Source organism: Manduca sexta, chromosome 18 (assembly GCF_014839805.1).
Source record: "Manduca sexta isolate Smith_Timp_Sample1 chromosome 18, JHU_Msex_v1.0, whole genome shotgun sequence".
Taxonomy (NCBI): domain Eukaryota; kingdom Metazoa; phylum Arthropoda; class Insecta; order Lepidoptera; family Sphingidae; genus Manduca; species Manduca sexta.
In genome coordinates this window covers 5944578-5969059 of record NC_051132.1, presented here as the reverse complement: position 1 = coordinate 5969059, position 24482 = coordinate 5944578, and the positions used below count along the sequence as shown (strand labels likewise).

At 33.6% G+C, this 24482-nt stretch overlaps 1 non-coding gene across 1 annotated transcript in view; it reads left to right on the top strand.

Moving 5' to 3' along the window:
* The window catches only part of LOC115450375, a 38271-nt gene that overhangs the window by 5538 nt on the left and 8251 nt on the right, over window positions 1–24482 (top strand). The window contains exon 2 of the transcript XR_005112562.1: window positions 15819–15902. This is a non-coding gene — a transcript (uncharacterized LOC115450375). The remainder of the gene's footprint in view (window positions 1–15818; window positions 15903–24482) is intronic.

Sequence of the window (24482 nt, the reverse complement as noted above, 5' to 3'; positions counted from 1 at the left end):
TAAATCGGTGTCAAATTGTTGACATATTTTAACAGCCCGTATTTAGGTCAAATTTGTATCGCACAACTTCTTAACATAATTTTAGTATTATTCATAAGGTCACGGAAATCCGCTAATGTATTAATATTCATCAATAGCCGTTCGAATATGTATGAATTATGTCGTTTTTCCGTCATGACGTCGATTGAAGGCGGAAAATGTTGATCGTACTTATCGATGCGTGTCTTTTGCTAATGTGAATTAGTAATATGATGGTAATAGATACCGAAGCTATGTAATTGAGGACTTTTATAATGACGTTGAATGCGGGTTTTGTTTTTCTGCACATAGTGATGACAAGGTAAATTTAAACGAGTTGCGCAATATAGTAACCCCAGGGTCGTAGCTAGACTGAATTTAAGGTAAGGCAGCTGTTATTATAAGCAGGGCGGAAATAAAAATGTTACTAAATCCGATCTGCTCTATCGATTTTTGGTTTCCTTGACTCGTGAACGTGAGCAAAAAAAAAAATTATACTTAGGTAATTGTTAAGGTAATATACAGATTGTAACAAAATTCCCATAAATGTCGAAAGAGAGTTATTTCATCCATCAATACGAATAACTCTTACTATGGGGCCAACTTCCAAATCGTAAAATAAAAAACCCGCTGCTCCATATATTTTCATTGAGTAGTAATGTACAATTTAGTTAATTATTAAGGTAGGGTATTAATATTTTAAGGTAGGGCATTGCCCTATAATGCCCCCCCACAGCTACGGCCCTGGTAAGCCCTTGTTTAAATAGAAGAATCCTGGTACTAATTGTCCACGAATGTCCGCGTGACGTAAACCGTATAATTATTTAGGATAAATCGTCGAGAGGAAAACACCGTCTAATTAATATCTTTAATGTTCTTGCAAAATAACTTAAATTATGTCGTTACAAATTATATCTTTCTCCTCTGACTATGCACTTATCGCCATCTTGCCTCTCAGTCCTTCCCATACATCTCTCTCACTTCCGCAAAATGTCATTCCATTTCCGACAATTATTTATCTGCAAAAATATTTTATGCTGTTGATATATAGGTACAAAAAATACACGTCGAATTGATAACAATTGATACTAGTGGTAGGTCTATTATATGTGAGAGTCCGCCTGGATAGGTACGATCAGCAACAAAAGTCGATGAACAGATACTAATTTACAAAACACCTGAACACTGAAACGGACCATAAATCACTTACCAAAGAAGAGTACAGATTAAGGTTATCATTTCAATATGGACACCAAAGTAAAGGATTGGCTGAAAAATTATGAAAAAGAAACTGACGTTTACGTTGCATCCTTCGAAGAGAATCTCCTGCCAGAATAATTTTGAATTTACACATTTGGTTTTTAAACCGACCAGTGTTCTATAAAATAGGATGTTTAAAAGGTAACTAACCTATTCCTATTAATGTTATAATATTACTTACTTATATATTATATCATTTGTTGCTGGAATGTGTCAAATCTAGAGATGTCCGTGAGGCTCTGAGAAGAACTCATAGCATAAACCTTAAGGACATTGGCATCTTCCAGAGTATTCTCTCAGAGCCTCAATCTGACGCAACTGTCCTGTAATATACTAAGTTGTAATTAATTTAAAATGATTTGTACTATTGTATCTTTTACTATGGGGCTGGCATAGTCTCCTAAGAGACTTAAAGCCTCTAAACAAATAAAGAGAAAAAAACAATGTTTTGCCCATACTTAAAAAATATATAATTCTGGTTATTAACTTCAATATGTACTATTATATTAACCTGAAGAATTTGTTTGTTTGAATGCGCTAAACTCAGGAACTACTTAACTTATTTTGAAAATATTTCACTAATAGAAAGCTACATTACTCCTGAGTGCTATAGGCTACTTTCTATCCCGGGTAAATATATAGCATGACTTTTGACCTTGAAAAACTTTTTCACGCGGGCGGAGCAGCGAACCAAAGCTCATATGTTATAAAATAACAATTTAATTGATATTCTGGACTGTTGAATTATTCGGCAATGTTTTGATAGTAAAAAACGCGGTGCGCTGCGTTTCGCGAGATGGGTGTATTGAAGCTTGATGGGTTCAATTTAACGAATAGGAAAAAAGCTTGTACTTATATAAAACAAAGAATGTGCTAATTTTAGCCACATTTGTATTTATTACAGATCATAAAAAGAATTCGCTAGTAATATTTGACATTCAATGGTTTGACTGCGTTCAGCTACTTTTGTAGTTCAATTATGACAAGTTATTTTGAACTTAATGTAATCAGTAAGTTATGGTAAATGATAATGATTAGGAAATATTGGAAACAAATTATGTTCAACGACTTCTGTTGCTGACTGTACCACCGCAATGTCTATTTCTGCTGCCAAGCAACAGTGTGTAGTCACTGTTGTGTTCCAGTTTGAAGGACATTGTAGCCAATGTAACTACTGGACATAATAAGTCTTAACATCTCTTGTCTCAGGATAGCGAGCGCAGTGGAATACCAAACAATACCTGTAATTCAAGGTGTTGGATGGTATTTCTGCTATTTATGGGCGGTCGTATCACTTACCATCACATAAACGGGAAGCTCATCTCGACTTTCAAAGCAATAAAAAAAAATAACATTCTCCTTTTTTGAAGGTGGTTAAATAACAAATCTAGTTTCTAACAACAAAGTTTGTTGTCGCATTATTCATCGCATAAAGACCTCGAAATATGCGAATATAGGTTAACACAAACATAGATATTATCAAATATAATTTAATATTGTTGTTTATTTATTCTGTATGTTTTAGTTTTTGGCTTCTATCTAGACGTTTATTTGGCAAGAGTACCTCGCGATACAGGCTTCATCTTATTGCCACAATCTCAACTTGGCGCTGTATTTCGATAGTTTGGAACTTGCACCGATAGTTTTAGAGTAATGAATTCATAAAGTACTTTATATTTGTATTATGTATACCGATCTGTCGTTTTCAACAATGTTATGATTGAAATTGTCTCTTATTTATCTAGAATGCTTTTAAACGGAATGTTTTGCGATTCGTTGCTGACACTTTATCATATTGCATTTTCTGGATTTACCTTTTTTAAATAAATTCTCCTCATTAGACATTATATAATACGAAAACGACAAAATAAAAGGGTAACACTGTCAACTTCACTCGAAAATTAATGGTTGTCCAGAACGGTCTCACGTGCACTTCGGTTCCCTAAGTTCAAAAATGACATCTATGATATGGATTTTATTTTAGAGACGAGTAGTATTTACTCAGTATTATGCATTAGGATTTACCATAAATAAAATACATGCATTACGTTCACCACCAAAAACTAGGGTAGTTGGTTCACTGCGGTGGAATCTACCTATATTTAATTTAAGAAATTATTATGTATTTACAATGTTTGCTTGTCCAAGTAGTTACAATTGGAATTACATTTATTATTATTGTAATACATCCTCACTTACACTCAGAAGTTTTGAAACAGTTCCTAACACTAATCATAATAATTATTATCAATTTATACTTGCTGTGATAACGACAAATAGCAATCCAGCAAAATATATAAAATTGGCATCTAAATTTCGTGAATAAATTCCACTGACTAATAATTTTCGGTCACGATATATACATCAAATTTATTTGCTTATAAAACGTCAACCTTTAAATGGCTCTGAGATGTACAGGTTTGGTATTCATGTCATATATAGAATTGGCGTCGCACCTGTGACGAATAAATCCGAATCAATATCGTAAATACATCGTAGCTGCGAAATATAGCGTGAGGTTGCACGTATATTTTGTGCTTTATTATTATATACCATAGAATATTTAATGGTATGTATTTGTACCAAGTTCGAGCCTTATATCTGTTTTGTTTAATTTTTATTAGTTCATTATTTGGAAGCGCGGACAGATTCGGCCAAATTAATTTACACACAACACAACACACATAAATATATATACTTAGTCTGGCCATAAATACTGTTACACTTAATTATAAAAAAATATTACATTTGAATTTCGAATCTGTCATTTTTATACGATTGTTCATTGTGTTTTCTCATTTTGGCGCCAATACATTGTAAAATATTTTGCGATATTAAAATGGTGTGGGGTGATAAAGAGAACCGAATCGCTGTGATAGCATTACACAAAGTAGGTATGGAGCCAAATGCAATTTTAAAACTCTCCATACACTTGGTATTAGTAAAATGTTTGTGTACCGGGCTATTAATAGGTACAATGAGACCTCCTCTGTTTGTGACAGAAAAAGATCTGGCCGTCCACGTAGTGTTCGTACGAAAAAGGTGGTCAAAGCAGTAAGGGAAAGAATTCGAAGAAATCCTGTCCGAAAGCAAAAGATTTTATCTCGGGAAATGAAGATAGCACCTAGAACCATGTCGCGTATTTTAAAAGATGACTTAGGACTTGCAGCCTATAAGAGACGCACTGGCCATTTCTTAACTGATAATTTAAAGAAGAATAGGGTGGTAAAATCGAAACAACTACTGAAGCGGTACGCAAAGGGAGGTCACAGAAAAATTTTGTTTACGGATGAGAAAATTTTTACAATTGAGCAACATTTTAACAAACAAAATGACCGTATTTATGCTCAAAGCTCTAAGGAAGCTTCCCAATTAGTCGACAGAGTGCAACGTGGACATTATCCGACTTCAGTGATGGTTTGGTGGGGTGTTAGCTATGAAGGAGTGACTGAGCCATATTTTTGTGAAAAAGGTATCAAAACATCGGCACAAGTGTATCAAGATACCATTCTTGAGAAGGTAGTTAAGCCCCTTAACATCACCATGTTCAATAACCAAGTATGGTCCTTCCAGCAAGACTCGGCGCCGGGTCATAAAGCTCGGTCCACGCAGTCTTGGTTGGAATCGAACGTTTCGGACTTCATCAGAGCTGAAGACTGGCCGTCGTCTAGTCCCGATCTTAATCCGCTGGATTATGATTTGTGGTCAGTTTTAGAGAGTACAGCTTGCTCTAAACGCCATGATAATTTGGGAGTCCCTAAAACAATCTATACGATTGGCAGTGAAGAATTTTCCCATGGAAAGAGTGCGTGCTTCTATTGATAACTGGCCTCATCGTTTAAAGGACTGTATTGCAGCCAATGGAGACCACTTCGAATAAGCTTTTTATATTTTTAATTGTTTTATATTTATGTATTAAACTGACACACTGTAAAAGTAATAAATGTTATTTGCAGTTAACAATTTTCTTTTTTCTTTATTACAATATTTATGGCAAGACTAGGTATATAGTATGTATTCGAATATAAAATCTTTTCGGTGGGGGTAAAAGAAACTGTCAAATAATATTAAAAAAGAAGAATGACATGACTTATTGAAGAAAAAACTACTATCGGAGTCGGCAAAGAGAATTATAATTTATAAATCGGAACAAAAGGGGCTCCCGGGAGCACATGCATAAAGAAAAGGAATTTGGGGGTGAGTTTATTTAATTATATATTAGTATGTATGTATAAGACCACACAGGATCGAGAAGTCCGCACGTTGGCCGAAGAAAAAATTATGTATTACCATCTATTACATAACATTTGGTCCTTCGAGCCGGATATACTGGTTTTTATCCAAAAGATACATTGCACACTCACAACGAAATTGATTTGGTCTAGTCTGTGTACGTTTCTTTGTGGAAGAATTAATATTTGTGTAAGTGGTCTAATATACATATATTTTGTGCGGTTATGCGGTTTTAGGGATTATATTAATATAAAACGCAAATAATAATTTATTTTATGGTGACATTTTTATTTGCGTGTCTGACAATTGTATGTCAGAAAAGTATTTGAAAAGCGATTTTCTCTTGTCGCTTAGCGGTCTAGCGGTTGGTGCGGTATAATTTCATAGTGTGGTGTGATCTTGGACGCGGGTTCAAATCCACCTGAAGTATTTGTATTCCTTGCTTTTGTATAACAATATAGATATTTTATTGCGGGCCTCAAATTGTCTGAGGGAGTATTCTATTATTTTAATATTTAATAATTTTAAATTTCCTTAAAATGCCTCCTAAAATTCAACTAAGACTTTTGAAAGTGAAGTATGATACAGCGTTATTAAATTTAAACAAGCTTCACGAGATTTCACAGTCAGGGCTAGGTTCGGAGGGGAAAGAAGTGAATTCAAAATAAGATATGCCGATTTGGAACACATTTACACGGAATTCACTTCTAGTCATATGGAGTACCTAGCTAACTTGGAGGATGAATTTGAAATAGAGGAGTTTACCCAAAAATACATGGTATATAACCAAAAATATTATGATGTGAAACGGCAGTTTTTAGATTTATTTCCTGAGGGCAGCTGTCGGTCTTCTGAATATGGCATTGCTTCTTCCACAGATAGGAAAAAGAACGAGCATGCCATTTTACCAAAAGTTCGGTTACAAACCTTTAACGGGAAATTAGAGGAATTTACATCTTTTATGGAATTATTTGAATCATTGGTTGGTAAAGATCCAAAATTGTCTGATACTGAGAAATTATATTACTTACTGGGGTCTCTTGATGACGAGCCAAAGAGTCTTACTAAGCATTTGTCCGTCACAGGTGACAATTATTCAATAGCTTTGGATTTGTTGAAAAGACAATATGGTAACAAACGAGCATTAGCCGATAAATTGTTACAAAATTTGTTGGCAACGACTAGGGTTATCAATAATTATTCTTCTTTGAAACAATTTCTTAACACTTTGGTTGTGAATACAAAAGGGTTAGAAAAATGAATTTCCCTGTATCGGAGTGGTCTTATCTTTTATTCTATATAAATTTTCAAAAACTTGACTCTAGTTTGAAAAAAACGTTTTGAAGCGAGGTTATCTAATAAGGAATTGCCTGATTTTTCTGATTTGATTCAGTTTTTGGAGAAGGAAGTTAGGATCTTAGAGTCTAGTGGCGATGGTCAAAGCAGTAAAAGTGGCTCTGTGAATTCTCGGACACACCATGCCACGTTTGTAGGTGAACCAATGATGGTTTGCAAGCTATGTAAGCAAGGAAGTCATCATTTATCAAAATGTGTGAAATTTTTAGCATTGAATCCACACCAGCGGAAGGAGCATGTAAAAGAATTTCGGCTGTGTTTTAGGTGTTTAGGGAAGCACAGTATTGATCAGTGCGTATCGAGTTGGTCATGTTACAAATGCAATTCTAATAAACACCACTACCTTATCCACTTTGATTTGCGGCCGGTGGTTACAGCAGGGGACGTGTCAGGGGTTCCACGATCGGGTGGTGGACCACGTTCACCAAGTGCTAATGAAAATCGGGTAGTTGCACACAAATTGGACACTAGTGGGGAAAAGGCTACTTGTACCACAGCTAGGGTAGGGGGACCTGTTAAAGATCATCATGGGGTAACTGCGTCAGTAGTGGATGATGATATAGCTTTATCTGTCTCTAACATAAATAAAAACTATAGGCGGACAGTGCTACTAGCAACAGCTATAGTACGTGTCATGGACAGATATGGGGAGTACCATGAAGTTCGTGCGCTACTAGATGGGGGTAGTCAGACTACATTTATCACCGATACCGTTGTTAAAAGGCTTGGATTAAAACGATTTAAGTCCAATTCTATTTCGGTAACGGGTTTAGGGGGGAGGGAGACTTGTGAGTGATTGTAGAGGAGGCGTAAATTTGGTTATGTGTTCTAAATATTCGGAACATCCTAGATTGGTAACAAGGGCAATAGTATTAGGCACTATCACTCATAACCTGCCGACTCAAACTCTGTCTCAAAATTTTGCGGAATGGTATAGAGGTATCTATTTAGCGGATGACCAATTCTTTGTTAGTCGAGCGGTTGATATTTTAATAGGTGCCGATCTCATGGGTGAAATCATGATTGGTGATTGTGTGAAAGTTAATGATTATTTGCCACGCGCAATGAATACGGTGTTTGGTTACGTATTGATGGGTCCAGTAACCCATAAGGTTTCTCAATGTGATGAGCGGTCTCAAACATTTTTCGCGGCATATGTTACCACAAACCAGATTTTGGAAAATTTCTGGGAGGTGGAAGATATACCGGAATCGGTATTAGTTAATCCTGAAGATGCGGATTGCGAAAATAGGTTTCGTGAAACGCATCAACGGGATCAAACGGGGAGATATATAGTGCGGTTACCCTTTTAGACGATAAACCTGAATTTGGGGGATTCAATTTCGATAGCCAAGAAACGGTTCATGGTTATGGAAAGGCGGTTAATCTCGAATGAGGCATTGCGGGAAAAGTATATTGCATTTATGCGAGATTATGAAAAATTAGGGCATATGTCTATCTGTGATCGGCAGCCAGAGGACTATGCAGAAGGTAAAGGGTACATTATACCTCATCACGGTATTTTTAAGACAAATGCGACTAAAATTCGTGTGGCTCGGCATGCCATTCGGAGTCGAATTTTTAAGCATATATCGCGTTTCAGGTATAAGGCTAGGCCGGATGAGCCAGTTATGTCTGCATTACCAAGTGACAGGGTAAACACAACTGGTATATTTCATACAGTGCAAACAGATTTTGCAGGACCTTTTTCAATTAGAGCCTCACGTCTTAGAAATGCAAAAATGTTGAAGGCATATTTGTGTGTTTTTGTCTGCTCTGCAACCAAAGCGGTGCATTTGAAGGTTGTTGGAGACTTGACAACAGAAGCGTTCGGAGCTGCGTTGACGCGTTTCACATCTCGGCGCGGACTCCCGAGTGTGATACGTTCTGATAATGGTACTAATTATGTAGGGACAAACAAACACCTCAACGAGGTTGACAAGTATCTTCGGAATAGGGATGTTGAGAATAGTCTTAAGAATTTTGCAGCCAAGAGTAGTATTACTTGGTTATTCAATGTGCCTTCGGGACCTCACTTCGGGGATTGTTTGAAGCGGCTGTCAAATCTGCAAAACCTTATTACAGCGGATGATCGGGGAGCAGGTTTTGACTTATGAGGAATTGACGACAGTGTTCACAAGAGTTGAAGCAGTACTCAACTCTCGCCCACTATGTCCTCTATCAAATGATCCTACGGATCTCGAAGTGTTGACCCCAGCACATTTCTTAGTCGGCAAGTCATTGCTTTCTGTGCCTGAGTATAATTTCGAACACGTAGTTAATACGCGGTTGGGACGTTTTAGATTAGTTCAGGCCAACGTTTCTGGAAACAATGGACAACGCTGGTTGATCCACCTAAAGTAGGGGACCTCGTTTTAATAAAAGAGGAGAATGTCCCTGTCCTTAAATGGCAGAGAGGGAGAGTTTTAGAACTTTTACCTGGGATTAATGGGGTTATCCGAATTGTCAGGTTAAAGACTGCCTCAGGGAATTTACTGAGGCCTGTAGTAAAAATTGCGAAGTTGCCGCTGGATTAGTTTCCAGTGATAAAGTTTTTTTTTCTTACCATTCCGATGCTTTAATGGTTAATTACTTATTATATTTATATTGCGTGCTTATGTTTTAGAATGTTAGTATAACTTTCAATGAAAGGGGCTTGTTGTGTTATTTGATAAAGGCTTTTCACAGCCTTTCTCGGGCGGCGGGATGTTTAATTTTTATTAGTTCATTATTTGGAAGCGCGGACAGATTCGGCCAAATTAATTTACACACAACACAACACACATAAATATATATATATAGTATGTATTCGAATATAAAATCTTTTCGGTGGGGGTAAAAGAAACTGTCAAATAATATTAAAAAAAAGAAGAATGACATGATTATTGAAGAAAAAACTACTATCGGAGTCGGCAAAGAGAATTATAATTTATAAATCGGAACAAAAGGGGCTCCCGGAGCACATGCATAAAGAAAAGGAATTTGGGGGTGAGTTTATTTAATTATATATTAGTATGTATGTATAAGACCACACAGGATCGAGAAGTCCGCACGTTGGCCGAAGAAAAAATTATGTATTACCATCTATTACATAACATGTTTATTGATATTGATTTAACCGAAATAACTTTGTTATTCTTTCAAGGATAAACTATAAAGGCGATTTTGCTAAAATTTGGTTCAGAGGGAGTCAAACCACAGTAAAATGTCAAAAATTACTTTTTTATATTTGTCACAAATCGAATTCTACGCGAGCGATGCTGCACGATAAGCTTGTTTAAAATATTTACACTAGACTCGCAAATCCTTTCTTCAGTCATTCAATGGAAAACATAATCTCTGTCTGAATTAATGAATAATTGATGATATTTTCTAAATTTTTATAACGCACGCTCACACAACAAGTAGTCCAGAAAAATTGAACATTCAATGAACACGTTAGTTTATCCGCTAACGACATACATAGCATCACGGTGTGGAACGCGTTCTAGGAAGTTAAAGTTATACGCGTATATTTATTCTTTCTAATATTATAAATGCGATAGTTTGTGATGTGACAAATGTTTGGATGTTTGTTAGATGTAAACGCAGTCACCGCTGAAAAGATTTGGATGAAATTTGGCACACAGACTATGTCTTCGATTAAAATACCTATAGGCTACTTTTTGTCATGATAATTTGCTCCCGTAGGTAGTATTTCATTTTTTAAATGATGGTTCAAGGCCATTATTTTTTTTATGTGTACGGCAAAGTAACATCACTGCATCTGATGGTAAGTGGAGTGGGGTCCAATAGAATGTCGACTGACAAGAGATGATTACTCCTCGGCAGTCGACACAATTATGTCGGCTTGTTGAAACCGGATATACACAGGCTGATCCTATAACGCTACACGTTTACCTGAGCCACTATGGTGGGTTATAACATCTTGTGTACTGTGATCATTATCGGACTCAATATAAACATATTCCACCACCAGCACATACACAGATAGCGCTATGTATCGCTATAGTGTTTTGAAGATTTTTGGAGCGAAAAAGGCATATCACGTGGGTTAAGCTGAAACAACACTTATAGGGCAGTATAAATGGCATGACATTAGAGCTATCTTTTTATTGGACATAACGTTTTCAGGTGTGTAAATCTGGGGTTTAGAATCTATTTAATATAAAGTGTTTCTAACACTAAAGGAAAACCTTATTGACATTATATTTATTCGTGTATATATAGATATTTAACGATAACGATTGATTGATTTCAAAGTCATTGGAGCGAATAACTATTCTCGTTCAATTGTTGGAGCTATTTAAATCGTTTGAGCCTTCGTATGAAGGATAAGATTTTATTTCATTGAATATTTTGATTATTTCTTTGTTACCATTTTTTTTATTATCGAGCCACTGCATAGCGGCTATACTGCCCTTGATGGCATTTACAGTATTCTTCAAATGTGATCTCAATTAACTAGAGCTGTTGCGTCGCCAGCCATCGCAATTTTGTCGGCCTAGTTTATTAGATATTCACCAGAATATGTCAGATAGCAGTTCTGCAAAACCAACCTCTATGACAGCTTTTATCACGGTATACGAAAACAAACTTCACAATATATTATTTTATATAGTCCCATGTTTTTAACGTTAACAAGAACAAGACTGAAAACATCTACAGTTCGTTAGGAATACACTAAAGTATGTTCAAACATATACAAATATATGCAACTTCAAACTTATAAGAAATGTAACGTATTCTGAAGAGCGGGAACTGCTGGGAGCTGTATCATGTTTTATTTAGGAGTTTTATGTTAATGCTCATGTTGACTTAGTGGCGACATTTTCAAGGATCTCATAAAACTAAGCTATTTACTTAACATAACTGGGTGTTTCAACTTTCAAGGAACAAAATAGATGAAAGAAATTTGAATGTGTAATGATTTCTTATGTTTACGCAAATGTTATATATTGAAATAAAACGGCTTCGGTGGCGTAGTTGTGCTGCATGCGCGGTACGGCAGCGTTCGGATGTCCTGGGTTCGAATCCCGCGTCGGTCAAAGTGATATTTGGGTTTTTCTGCACAGTATCAACCTGGAGTCTAAAATTTGTGCCTAAAATGGCGATAGCCTCGCCCCCTATTACACCATGGAACGGAACACACTTGGCAAAATTGGGTGCCCTGGTAGCCACCAGGGCAAGAGGTGGGCAGAAGAGCCCTTCTGCCCACCTCTTTGGGTATAAATGCGTGATGTGTGTGTGTAAAATAAAACTGTTTTTTTGGATTTTACTGCAGTTTTATATTATGATTTTATCACGACGTTTCTTTATTTTTTTTATATTATATTCATTTGTATTATATATACAAATATTAAATAGTGTATACGTTCAGTACACATCTCATTAGAGTGGAGAAGTTATGTTAAATGCCACTGCAATAACTCATACGCTACGTCTCATCTAGGGAACACCCATCTCCTGGCATTTGATACAGGTCATTCAAATGTGAAACTTTGAAGGTAGCTTAAATATTCTGGTAGTACTTAAAGCGAATATAAATTCGCGTCTTCAATCCCACAGAGTAACGCAGATGTGCAACCAGTTTTGCATGTACTTCCATAGCGCTTTGCTTATATTATTCTGATGCATTATAATAAGAGTAGCTTATTTCCAAGTACGATGGAATCTAATCCCGAGTAACTTATTCTGTGACCTCCGTCCCTCCCTAGGCAATTCTTGTCCGCTAAGTCTTCACACAACATGCACGTTTATGCATGGGAAGACATTTGTCTCGAGAGGTACACAGTGCACGTCTATACCTCGATGTATCAATATATTAAGGTCTAAACTAGTCTGCGATCATATCCTCTCCTCCTTTCCTGGGAACCTCTTTTCCTTTCTCCCAAATTCCTCTTTCCATTCTCCCTCGCGGGTCGTTGTGATTGGTAAGCGGAGGCTTATCATATCATGTCAACATCATATAGCATGGCCTCTCCATGAAACTACATCGGTTGAACAAAAATCATATTGTGTTACAGTTGCCTTAGTTATGAAATGTGTATTGCTCTAATAAGGAATTGAACCCAAAATATCACGTTGATCAGTGAGTAGATAAGAGTGATCAACATTTTTTGGACTTATATCGTTATAATAGGATAAAATCAGTATCTCAATCTTTTTTATTTCTCTTTTAATCGGAAAATTAACAGCGTTTAAACAAAACAATCTTCCAAGAAAGACTATCCTAATATATCTCATGTAACAACTACTACCCCAAAAGTCCCACAAAATATTGTGTTAAACTCGTTACAGCTAAGAAATCAATACTACTAAGATACACTCGCGATAAGGAACATTTGATATAAATCTTAAACAAATGTAACCCTGTTAGCCTTTCTAGTGTATTGCACACTGCTAACAGCGATTTCAATATATTAAAACATTTTTGGTGGGAGGGGATCGTGAGATACATTTTTTTTGTCTCCGTGGTAAAATAATCTGACATCAATTTATCAGTTCCATTGGTTGTATTTGAATAGGTTTTGAAGTCAGCAATACAAGTGGTACAACTAACAATAAATTCAGTTGAAATCAAATAGTAGAAATGTCATTTAATTAGTATGTTATTTCACTTTGATAGTATGGTATTCAAATGTTCGTCGAATTTATTCATAGGTGTACTTTTCATGTATACAATTTTACGATCTAGTGCAATTTAGATTTTAACTGTATTTTAGTACCCTGATAATATATGCACAGCGGTGCTGATACTGAATTGTAAATACCAATTAAGATATTCTAAGAAGCAGTTTTTTTTCAATACACATCAGTGGCGAGACCGACAAGCATCATGTGTGTTGCGACTATTCACAGTATCACCGCCCAAAACTTAGTGACAATGTACTCTCAGGACAACTGACACCCTTGAGATATTAGATTTTTATTTTTTGGCTCACGAGCGGCGTAATGATTTATTAAGATTAAGCGAATGTTAGACGAAGGCTGAAACGTCAGAAGAAAATTATTATAATATAAAAACCGCGATAAAACCAGCAAAATAGTTTTATTTTAATACCTATGAATCTATTTCAGCATTATACTAACACACACGGAAGTCAACCATAAGTACGAATAAATCGCGAATAAATCCGAATCCAAATGAAGCTATAATATTTAACTTGTAAGTGAATTCCTTCATTCATTCATTTACGGAAAGCGTTTTACGTTTAATACTACATTCTACATAATATTTGCTTGTCGTATTCAAGTGGTTTGTAATTTCGGCATAACATTAATCAAATAACATGTTTTGTTTGAAGCTAACGTACGAGGAGATTTAAGAGATTGCGAATAATTATTATATTATATTCATATTATGGGTAAATCAAATGAACGAACATTTCATTTTGATCGCTTTAAAGCCCGTAAAACCACGTTCTAGTAATCTATATATATAAAAATGAATCTCTATTTCCCTTGGTCATCGCATCACGCGTGAACGGATGGAAAAAATTCACTAATACTTTTTTGTTGTATTAATTATAGTCAGTAGAAGGTTCTTATGAAAGAAAAAAATCAAAAAAAAAGCGCGGAAAATTATAAAATTTAAGAAAACTTAACGAAAATATTAATTTTATATAACTGTCAATTATTTGAAATAACCGTCAGCGATTGACAGAATGCACGCTGCAAATTCATAGTTAAGACGGGACAACGTCTGTCGGGTCAACTAGTAAATATTTTAAACACATTATTATAACTCTCTACAACAGGGATCACAAGTATTTTTAATTAGGTTTTTGTTTTTTAGGGTTCCGTATTCCAAATACCCTTATAGGATCACTTCGTTGTCCGCCTGTCAAGATCCTTTTTCTCGAGAATGCGTTAAGGCATAAATTTAAAATTAATACGAAATAAAGAGTCCTTTGGATATGAAGAAATCAAACTTTCAAGCCAACGCGGTTGAAACATAATATGACCCTTTATCTGGTATATTTTAATATTTCACAAGGGTGTCAAAACCTACAGCTTACTTTCCGTTGAAATAGATTCATAAACTTTGGGGAAAGCAATATCTTATAGCACATATAAAAATCTGAAACATGCAGTGGAATATCGAACAATACTCGTACTTTGTAATTCAAGGTGTTGGATGGTGTATCTACTGTTTATAGGCGGTCGTATCGCTTACCAACAGGCGAAGGGCAAACTGGTCTTGTCATACAAAGCAATAAAAAAAATGTAAAATATATATTAAAAACAAAAAATTTATTTACTATTACAAATTTGTTGGTAAAATAATCTTGTCTAGGGATCGAACGACAAAGTTAAGTAAGTCAAGTTTGAAGTTACATATTTAGATACCTTACCTATAATATTCTACGGAACCTTCAGTGCTTGAGCCCAAGTCGCACTTGTCCGTTTTTTTTTTAATAATATTACTGTCGCCTCCCGATTCTACTTTTTTTTACACCAAACGAGTGAATCATTTAAGGGCCGGTCTGACAGAAGCGACATTTGCTGGTGTTATAAGTGTTTCCACATTATATTGTGAATTTTTATGTTTACGCGAATTTTAGATATTGAAATAAAACTATTTTGCGGTTTTTATTGCAATTAATTTGCATTGCCTAATTTCTAATTTAGTCCTTTAACCAACACTGTATCCGTGTTACTTCTGATATTGTTTAGTGTTTATAAATGATGATCACTATTTAACATAAGATCATTCATTTCCTTGTTTGTTTGCTAAAAATATCCCTTTGCTCTGTCCAATGCTCAAAATTAAATAGTAAGCTTTAAAGTTTTATTTCCCTTCGCTTTTGAACACTAATGATACTCCGAGAGTACTTAGGTCATAAAAAGTGTTTGCTTTAAAAACCTCTGTAATTGACTTGGAAATGAAAAACTCGATTTTCATTTTATTTTTACTTAATTTCTAATTTAAAATGTATTAATTTCAGATGTTTCAGAACCAAGTTCAAAGAAATCTAGCAGCAAGGCAGAAGAAGAAAAGGAAGAGGACAAAACACCGAAGCTGGGTATAAGTAAGTGATATATAACTATTATTTTTTAGTATGTAAAACACTTACTCTTGGTAATATTATACATGCGAAAGTTTGTGGAAATGTCTGGACGTTTGTATATTTGTTAGAAATAAACGCAGAAACAACAGAGCAGATTTGGTTGAAATTTGTCACGCGAGCAGACATGTCCTGGATTAAAATATATTTGAACTTCACCTGTAAGAATAAATAAATCAAAATAATTCATCTGTATCGAAATTAAGCTACTTTTGGGATTTTATCGCGATTTTTATTCTTTAACTATCCCCCGACGTTTCGAAGACTGTAGATACATGGTCACGGAGTGGACCGAGCTGTTGGTTGTCTGAAAAGTTAAAATACAATATTTTCCTACATTTTCTAACAATATGAAATTCATCTGTGAGTATGTCACGCAAATTTAATTTCGTTTGTTTCATTTTGTTTATAGGAATTGGCCATAAGGCAATATTACCAGGGATACGTTAAGCATAAAATCTCTAGTTCCTGCTTCCAATGATATTATGATATTCATATATATTACTAAAATTAACAAACTCTGCATCCGTCGATAGATAATTTACGCCACGTTTTAAACATAAAATCAGACATTTGCCAAGCCCATATCTTTGGTATTCATTGCGAATAAAAAAATATGATTCTTAAAAATTCGCCGTCCGATATCATTTGGTAAGGGTAATTCACGGGGTCGTGCCTGCTCATAAAATATTAAATGTAATTTAAATGATATAGCTTTACATTATAATAGATAAAATTATATTTTCAGGGACTTATATAAACAATTATATTATAAGGTTGTTAAACATGCCATTGAATTATTCAATGTTCATATCTTTAGTACACATTATTATACTTCAAACCTTTATCCTCCAACGTTCCCCTGGAGACGAAAATGTTCGTTATAGCAATATAAAATAAGATCCAAAATAATAATTAGCCTTATTCTCAAGTCGGTATTTTAATTTTCAATTTTATAAATAAGACATAAAATAAAACATACTATTAATTTTCGGATGTATTTAAACGAAATTAGGTGCGAGTTAATTCCATGGTTAATTTATCTTTTCCTTAGGTTATAGAAAACGCTGCCAGAAATAACAGTTATACAATTTCTCATCGAGACTAAATGTAAGTAATTAGAACGATGACACTACGATTACGTCATCAGTGATAGATTATAGTCACAATGATGACGCGCGTTCTAAATACATATTTTAAGAGAATTTGTTGACGCAATAACAGTTCTATGTATCTACTTTTTTTTCGTTTTCGCCTGTAAAGTGAAAATTGTTTGTAACTTAGGGGTGACTATACGACCGCCCAGACGGTATCTAAAAAAATCAAAATCTTGATTTTATGTCGTCAGAGAGTTTAAAGAAATACCCATCTAATGAACTTACCTCAATAACGGTATCTTGTTTAGAATTTGTTAAAAAACCTTAAAAAAAATCTCAATCACAGTTTTACATACAAAACTATATTTACAAAACTTTGATTATCTCGAAATAAGGTTTCCCTGACATACCGCTTTTGCATTTAACACAGCGGTATAGCCCTCGTCGATACTTTAGGAATGGCTTCAGATTCCCGACTCAAATACCCAATTAATCAACGCAAACCTCCTTGCACAGTCCTGGCTAGCGGCTGTCTATACGTGCATTGCATTTAATATCTATTGTAATCCGCACAAATTGTAATCAAAACTAGACTTAGCAACGAGCTTAGAGAATACTCGATGTATTTGTTAATAATCAATAGCTTGATTGATTCATTCAATCTTAGTGGCTCAGAAATGGTTCAACTGAATTTTGGTCTGTGTAATTGAAGTTGAGCTAATCTTGATTCTGTAGCTGCTTCAAATTACGGCTTTATAAATGATTGCCATATAAAATTCCAATTAATGTCAATAATAAATTTTGTATAAAAAATATCTGTATAACCCGAAAATTTGTGAGGATGGATGTATGGAAGTATGTATGTATGAATGTATGTTTGTTCTTCTTTCACGAAAAACTACTGAACGGATTGGATGAAACTTTACGATAATATTGGTTATAAATTAGAATAACACATAGGCTACAATTTATAAAAATTTTGTGCAATTTGATCCTAATATAACGGTACATATCAAGTAAGTCGGAAGAAAAGCTTGGCGTACGCTGCCTAACCGTTGGAGTTAGACAAAGATAATGTACCGTAGGATGATTTGTCTTAAATAGTTCTAAATAAAAGTCCGCGACAGCATATATCTACCTTTTATCTGAAAGCCAATATGACCAAAATAGTGAGTCATAAATATAATTAAATCGGAGACTTTTTTTAGTGGGACTTTTATCCCGGAAAACTCCTTCAAGCGGGCGAAGCCGCAAGCAAAAGCTAGTAAGTTATAAGTCTAAACAAATTGCCCGTGAAGTTTTATTTACATAGTAAATTCTATATTTGCCAATATAAATAACGATGCCACAAAACAAATTCGTTCAAAGTTGGAAACGTGTCAGATGTTGGATTTGTTTACGGATTTACTTTTGCCCCTAAGGAATATTCGCCGCTCGGTTTTTAAGCAATTCATTTTATTTTCGTGAATGGATTTGTGTAGATTTAAATTTAATCATGGATATTTTTGTTCATATATTTATTCAGTACGCGGTGTTACTCGTGACCTCAACCGCGTTGCAGATTTTTCCCGGGTAAAAAAGTCATACTCTGGATTTTTCTATAATAAGTAACCTATTTGTTAATTCAGGACATACGTTATCTACATACTAAATTTCACCCAAATTCGTCTGAACAAATAAAAAGAACTGCTGACAATTTCTTGACAAACTTCTGCATTTATATTAAAGCCCTCCCCTAAGAAAACAGTCTTGAGTTCTCGTTCCATACTTTTACGATGCAAGAATTATGGGCAGGAATATGCAAAAAGGTACATAATATAATTACTTAAAAAAAATATTCAACAATTAAGAAAAAAATAAAAAAACTGTCAATATACTCTTATTAAATTGTTTATATAATATTTCTAATTAAAAAGACGTGTATTCAAGGATATGCACAGAATCGACAATTTCAGTGGTAATTTCTTATGAAATGAATAAAACTATATGCAAATTATTTGAAATAACCAGTAAAGATACTATAAAAGTATGATGTTTAATTATTTTACATATTTAATAATTTTAAAACACTAGTTCTGCTGAGGTGGAGGATTTGTCTTAATAATATATTTCTGTATATCTTTTATTTCTAAAATTGACATGTTACAGTGACACTGTCTCCACATTTACAACCAACATAGTCGACTCAAGTCACGGCTTTGTACTAAATCTCGTTCGCTTAATCCACTAAGAAATGTATTTACATTTGAGAATTTTAAGTTAGCTTGCATTTATTTTAAGCTTGTAGTTTATATTGTGGTGTATGTAACATAGTGCTTATTTGTATTCCAAAATACTCTTAATTTTGTAAATATAATGATAATAAGTTAACTTCTTGCAGAGTATAATAGTTCTAAAATCGATATAATCAGTTCAAAATTGAACTCAAATAAATAAAAACAGACAAAAATGTTGAATGCTGATTTGGTTTTTTAAAAGTCAAAAACGAATAATAATCATAAAATACAGTTAGCAATACCGAAGTCCCTAATATGACATATAATAATTATATATATTTGATTTATATTTCTGCAAGTAATATTTTGCTGGCGACAACATCTCCCTATTCTTTCGTCTTTAATAAACATTGGTGCAACATTTTCTAATATTCAAACCTATTTCACATTTTTATTATAGGAAAATATATTTACGGTGTCAAATAACATTTGATTACCTTTCTTGATGATACAATAATATGTTCGTCAAAAATAATGATCTAAAACACGATTAATAAAATTTGTCACTCCTTTCCTTTCCAATTGAACGACGATGGATTCTAAAGTTATATCTATGGAAACAATATAACTTAATTGTTTATTAAATTTTGGATTTATTTTATGGAAGAGAGTTGACAGTAGGTACTCTTTTTCAGATTAAATCGTAATATTATGGCTTTTGAAATAATCTATTGAAATATTATACAATTAGTACCTATACAATTACCCACATAAGTAGCTGAATGACTTCAAAATTTCAAATGACCTACACATAGTTTTCTTACCAACAAATAAAAATCATCACAAAAAGGGGTATACTTTACTTCACATAAAAAAGTATCAACTAAAAACCAAATATACAAGACAGTAAAATCAATACCATCAATAAAAACATAATTAATGTTTTGTAAACAATAATTATTGAACCAATTAAATGTATTTAGAAATTTGAAATTGAAACAATGCAATTAAAAAGCTAGTCATTGCGACAATGGCACTCTGGCACGCGTATTAATTTCTAATGTAGCGTGCGATGCGTGTTGACCAGTAACTGTAACATTTTACTTTTCTTTCTCAGTAGACTATTCTACACGTTTATGGTAAGGTATGCGTTGACTTAAGAACAAATAGTTAAGTGATACACTTTCATCGAATACTCTCTTTTCGATATTTATAGGACTACTATTTTTGCTAGATTTGATAATTTATTAAGGCCCTGTTTTGGAGTAAATGCTACTCGTCAGATATATAAGGCGACCAAATACAAAAGTCACACTGTAAGCTAATTTACCACATAAAATGTAATAAAACAGGTACTTACAATTTTGGAGTAAGTACTACTCGTCTTATATACTCTTGGGTCCTCTCAATGTGACATTGACATTTACGTGTGTCGCGGGAATATAACCTTATATACTACATAATAAGGTTGTTTTTCCGTGACACGCGTAATGTCACGCGTCATGTCATGTGGCTGTCGGGCTTGCCGGCAAGCCAAGAGAGGACCCACGAGTATAAGCCGACCAAATATAAAAGTATGCTGAGCTTCCAAATCAATGGTAATAAAATGGGTACTAACTACATTAGCCGTTTAATACGATCACTGTCAAATAAAACTGTTGAAACTTGTGAAAAAGGGCCTTATTGTAGCAAGTTGCTATCGGGTATAGCATCTTATCATCAGCATATAACCTGATCTAAATGTTAATAATTGACTAAGTTCCGAGTTAAGAAACTTAAAAAAAAATACTTTAAATTTAGAACCACCTCCATTTTTGGAAGTCGGTTAAAATTTTCTTCACTTATATAATTTATTACGATAAATACTCTGTTACTATGCTTGGGTAGAAAATTCGCGCTCAAAGGCTTTTTCGGCAATTCTCTCATTTCTTTGATGAATCATATCTAAATGTATTCGTAAAACGAGCTTAAAAAATATTTAACATAAAAATATTGCCTCATGCTAATTCAAGCACTTAGCTTCGTTTATACGTTTTCTCATATTTTTTTTAAGCGAATACACGTTTGTACGGGATATAAAAAATCCCGGTACTAAAGAAATAAGATGAACATTTGTTTACTCACGTTTTCGGTTATTTACAAGATAAGAGAAATATGACTGGTGGTAAAAAATTAAATCTCTGTTAAGGAGCTAACCACTGTGTACAAGGTGTTAAAACCTGCCATAGTGACTCAAGTAGGTGAGTTGCGCGCCGGGATCAATACATACAGCTGTCATTTTTAAATTGTTTCCGTTGTACTTTATCTTACGAATAAATTGTATCAGACGATTAAAATATTAGCCCATAGTTTTACGAATAGACGCATTTCTGACTTCAAGTCTTATTTGGAAAGACATGTATAAACAGATTTAAATTATTGTACTTTTTAAATCCATGATTCCGTCTGAATAGGAGTTACATAAATTTATGTATATGCCAACAAGGAGAAAAGTGCGAGCACAACTGCAATGATTCCTATTTTGGTCATATATTTATTTCTTGCAACAAATTTATTAGATGCGAATACCGAGTTATTTCTTAATCTTATTTAATACCGTCATATCGTTTGAAGATAGTAACTCAGAATTCTTTTGTAAACATTACTATGGTATCTTTTGAATTCGTGTCGTCTCTTCGAATTACGTGACCTTCCATGGTGCCAATTTAATAATTGAAATTTACGTGAGCGAAATAAAGATAAATGAAGGACCTACGACGTCAATTTTGAGTGTTGAAAAAGACGTCCATACTTAGTACTTAATAAAAAACTGTATTCAGGTTACGGCTTTCATTTCTCAACGTAATAGCTTATTGTTCGGATAAGGATGCCATCACGGTTTTCATCAAAATCCTGACGGTGCTATTGATTCCTTATCGATGAGGTTAACAGTACTTTATACCTAATAGTATAAAATAGAATCGTAGGGATACAATTTTGCTCTTATAGTGTTAAAAATAGACTTAAATAAAGGATGAAGGATACAATACGATACTAGAAAAGTCAGGCGCGAGCAATGCTACCATAATAAAGTTATTAAGGTAGCATTGCTTGTGGCTTGGCCCACGTGCAAGGCTTTTTTCTCTGGAAAAAATCATAAAACACTATAGAGATTTATAGTACTTGTATGATGCCAGCATCATTATTTGAAAAATCTGAAGAATGAAATCCATGATTTCAATTTGTGAAATGATTAGGATAAAAGGCAACCTAAGTGTTTATCTAAGACATGATCGATTTTTGTGCCAAATTTCATCCAAACACATTCAGCTGGTCATGCGTTAACTTAAAAAAAATCTAAACATACAAACACTTTCACATTTATAGTGCCAGCCTTTGCTCGTGACTTCAACCGCGTGAAGGAGTTTTTCGGGATATTTTTTTCCGTCATACTTGATATGTATCGTTATGTTATGACCAAATTACACAAAATCATTAAAAATTTAAGCCTATGTATTATTTTGATGTACAACCAATATTACTGTAAAGTTTTATCCAAATCTGTTCAGTAGTTTTTTCGTGAAAGGGGAATAAACATACATATATCCATCCTCACAAACTTTATAATATTAGTATATTATAATATTAGTCTTAATTATTGTTACTTTAACCTTCTTTACAAAAAAAGAATTATAAAAATAAATGCAACGTAGTAAATTGTCATCACCCTCTATAAATTACAGAGCGGTAATAAAACCGAAAGAAAATTCAAAAAGGAAATAAATCTAGACGCGACGCTGCGTAAATCACGATCAAATGATAGTTAAGATAAATTTGTCGCGAGAAAGCATTACTCGTTACACCAAATGTTATTTATTACAATGAATAATTATACTTAGGGTGGTGAAAATAAATCTCATTATATATTATAACTTGCAATGATAAAAGTAATTTTACTAATATTTGCAATTCGAAAGTTTGCAAAGATGTATGATTTGTTAGATGTAAACGCAGAAACGGTTAAATTTGGTTATAATTTTGTATATTACAGATAGACTATTTCTAACTTATTACAATCATACATACATTGTCTTAATACATTGATTATTAAAGATAATAAGGTGCTTCTAGATATGGAATATTTGATTTTGAAAAAAGTATTTTATCAACGTAACTGACAGAAATATCCATTGCCGTTTGGAATTATTGTTAAATAGTCAAAAATATATTTTAATATGTTTTAAATGAAGAAAAATAGTTAAAAAATAGGCACGTATACCTTGTAAACAAACAAAATATTAAAATGAATTACCTTCATAATATAATATGAGATCTTTCAAGGAAATCGTTATTATCAAGTGTTTGGATATACCTTATTTATAACCCAACAACTCGAATTTTACGCCTACAATAAATTTTCTAACACCAATTTCTCGGATCTACAAACTCCATAAATCCATAAATATTCATGTTGTAAACAAGTGTTTGATATTGTTTTACGAATGGGGTGATAAAAAATTATCGGTTTTCCTCAAAATAATATTTTTGTTATTCCAAAATATTTTTATTACTAAAATAGGTGTTTTTCGGATTGTTTTTGGAATTATTTAAAGAATTTTATTATTTAGAAAACCAATATAAATTCTTGACCCTTAAAATATGCTCCCTCTTCTTTTTTATACAAGATTTTTTTAATATTCTGTTAATAAATTAAACCATTTTCTCCTCATCTTTACCTTTACCAACGTTGTGCGAAAAGTCATCATTGAAAAACCATCATTTCTACCAAAAAATCCAGTTATAATTTTCTGATTATTTTGTAGTTTGGTGCGACTAAAGCGTGTGAGTGAGTTTATTTCTGACTGAAAGTATGTATGTTTTACCTTCAAACTATTATCGATGTTGTCTTCATTGAAATACGAGTAATATTCAAAATCCATTAACACAACATAAATTGCATTACATTGTTTTTTCCTACTACAACTACATTTTTGTACGACGCCTGCGTTATACACTTAAAAAAAAAGAAATATGTTTCTGGGTTTTCTTCTAACAGACATCCAAACGTCCAATTTAATGTCCAAACATTTGCAATCATAATATTAGTAAGATAAGATAGATCTATCATCTATCACATTATAATGTTTAACCAATATTCCTCCCAAGCTTGTGGTCGGTATAAAATGAATATTGGTTCAAAGTTCTTTATACTTTCTGACATTTAACCAGAAGTTCTAGGAATAAATTATAAT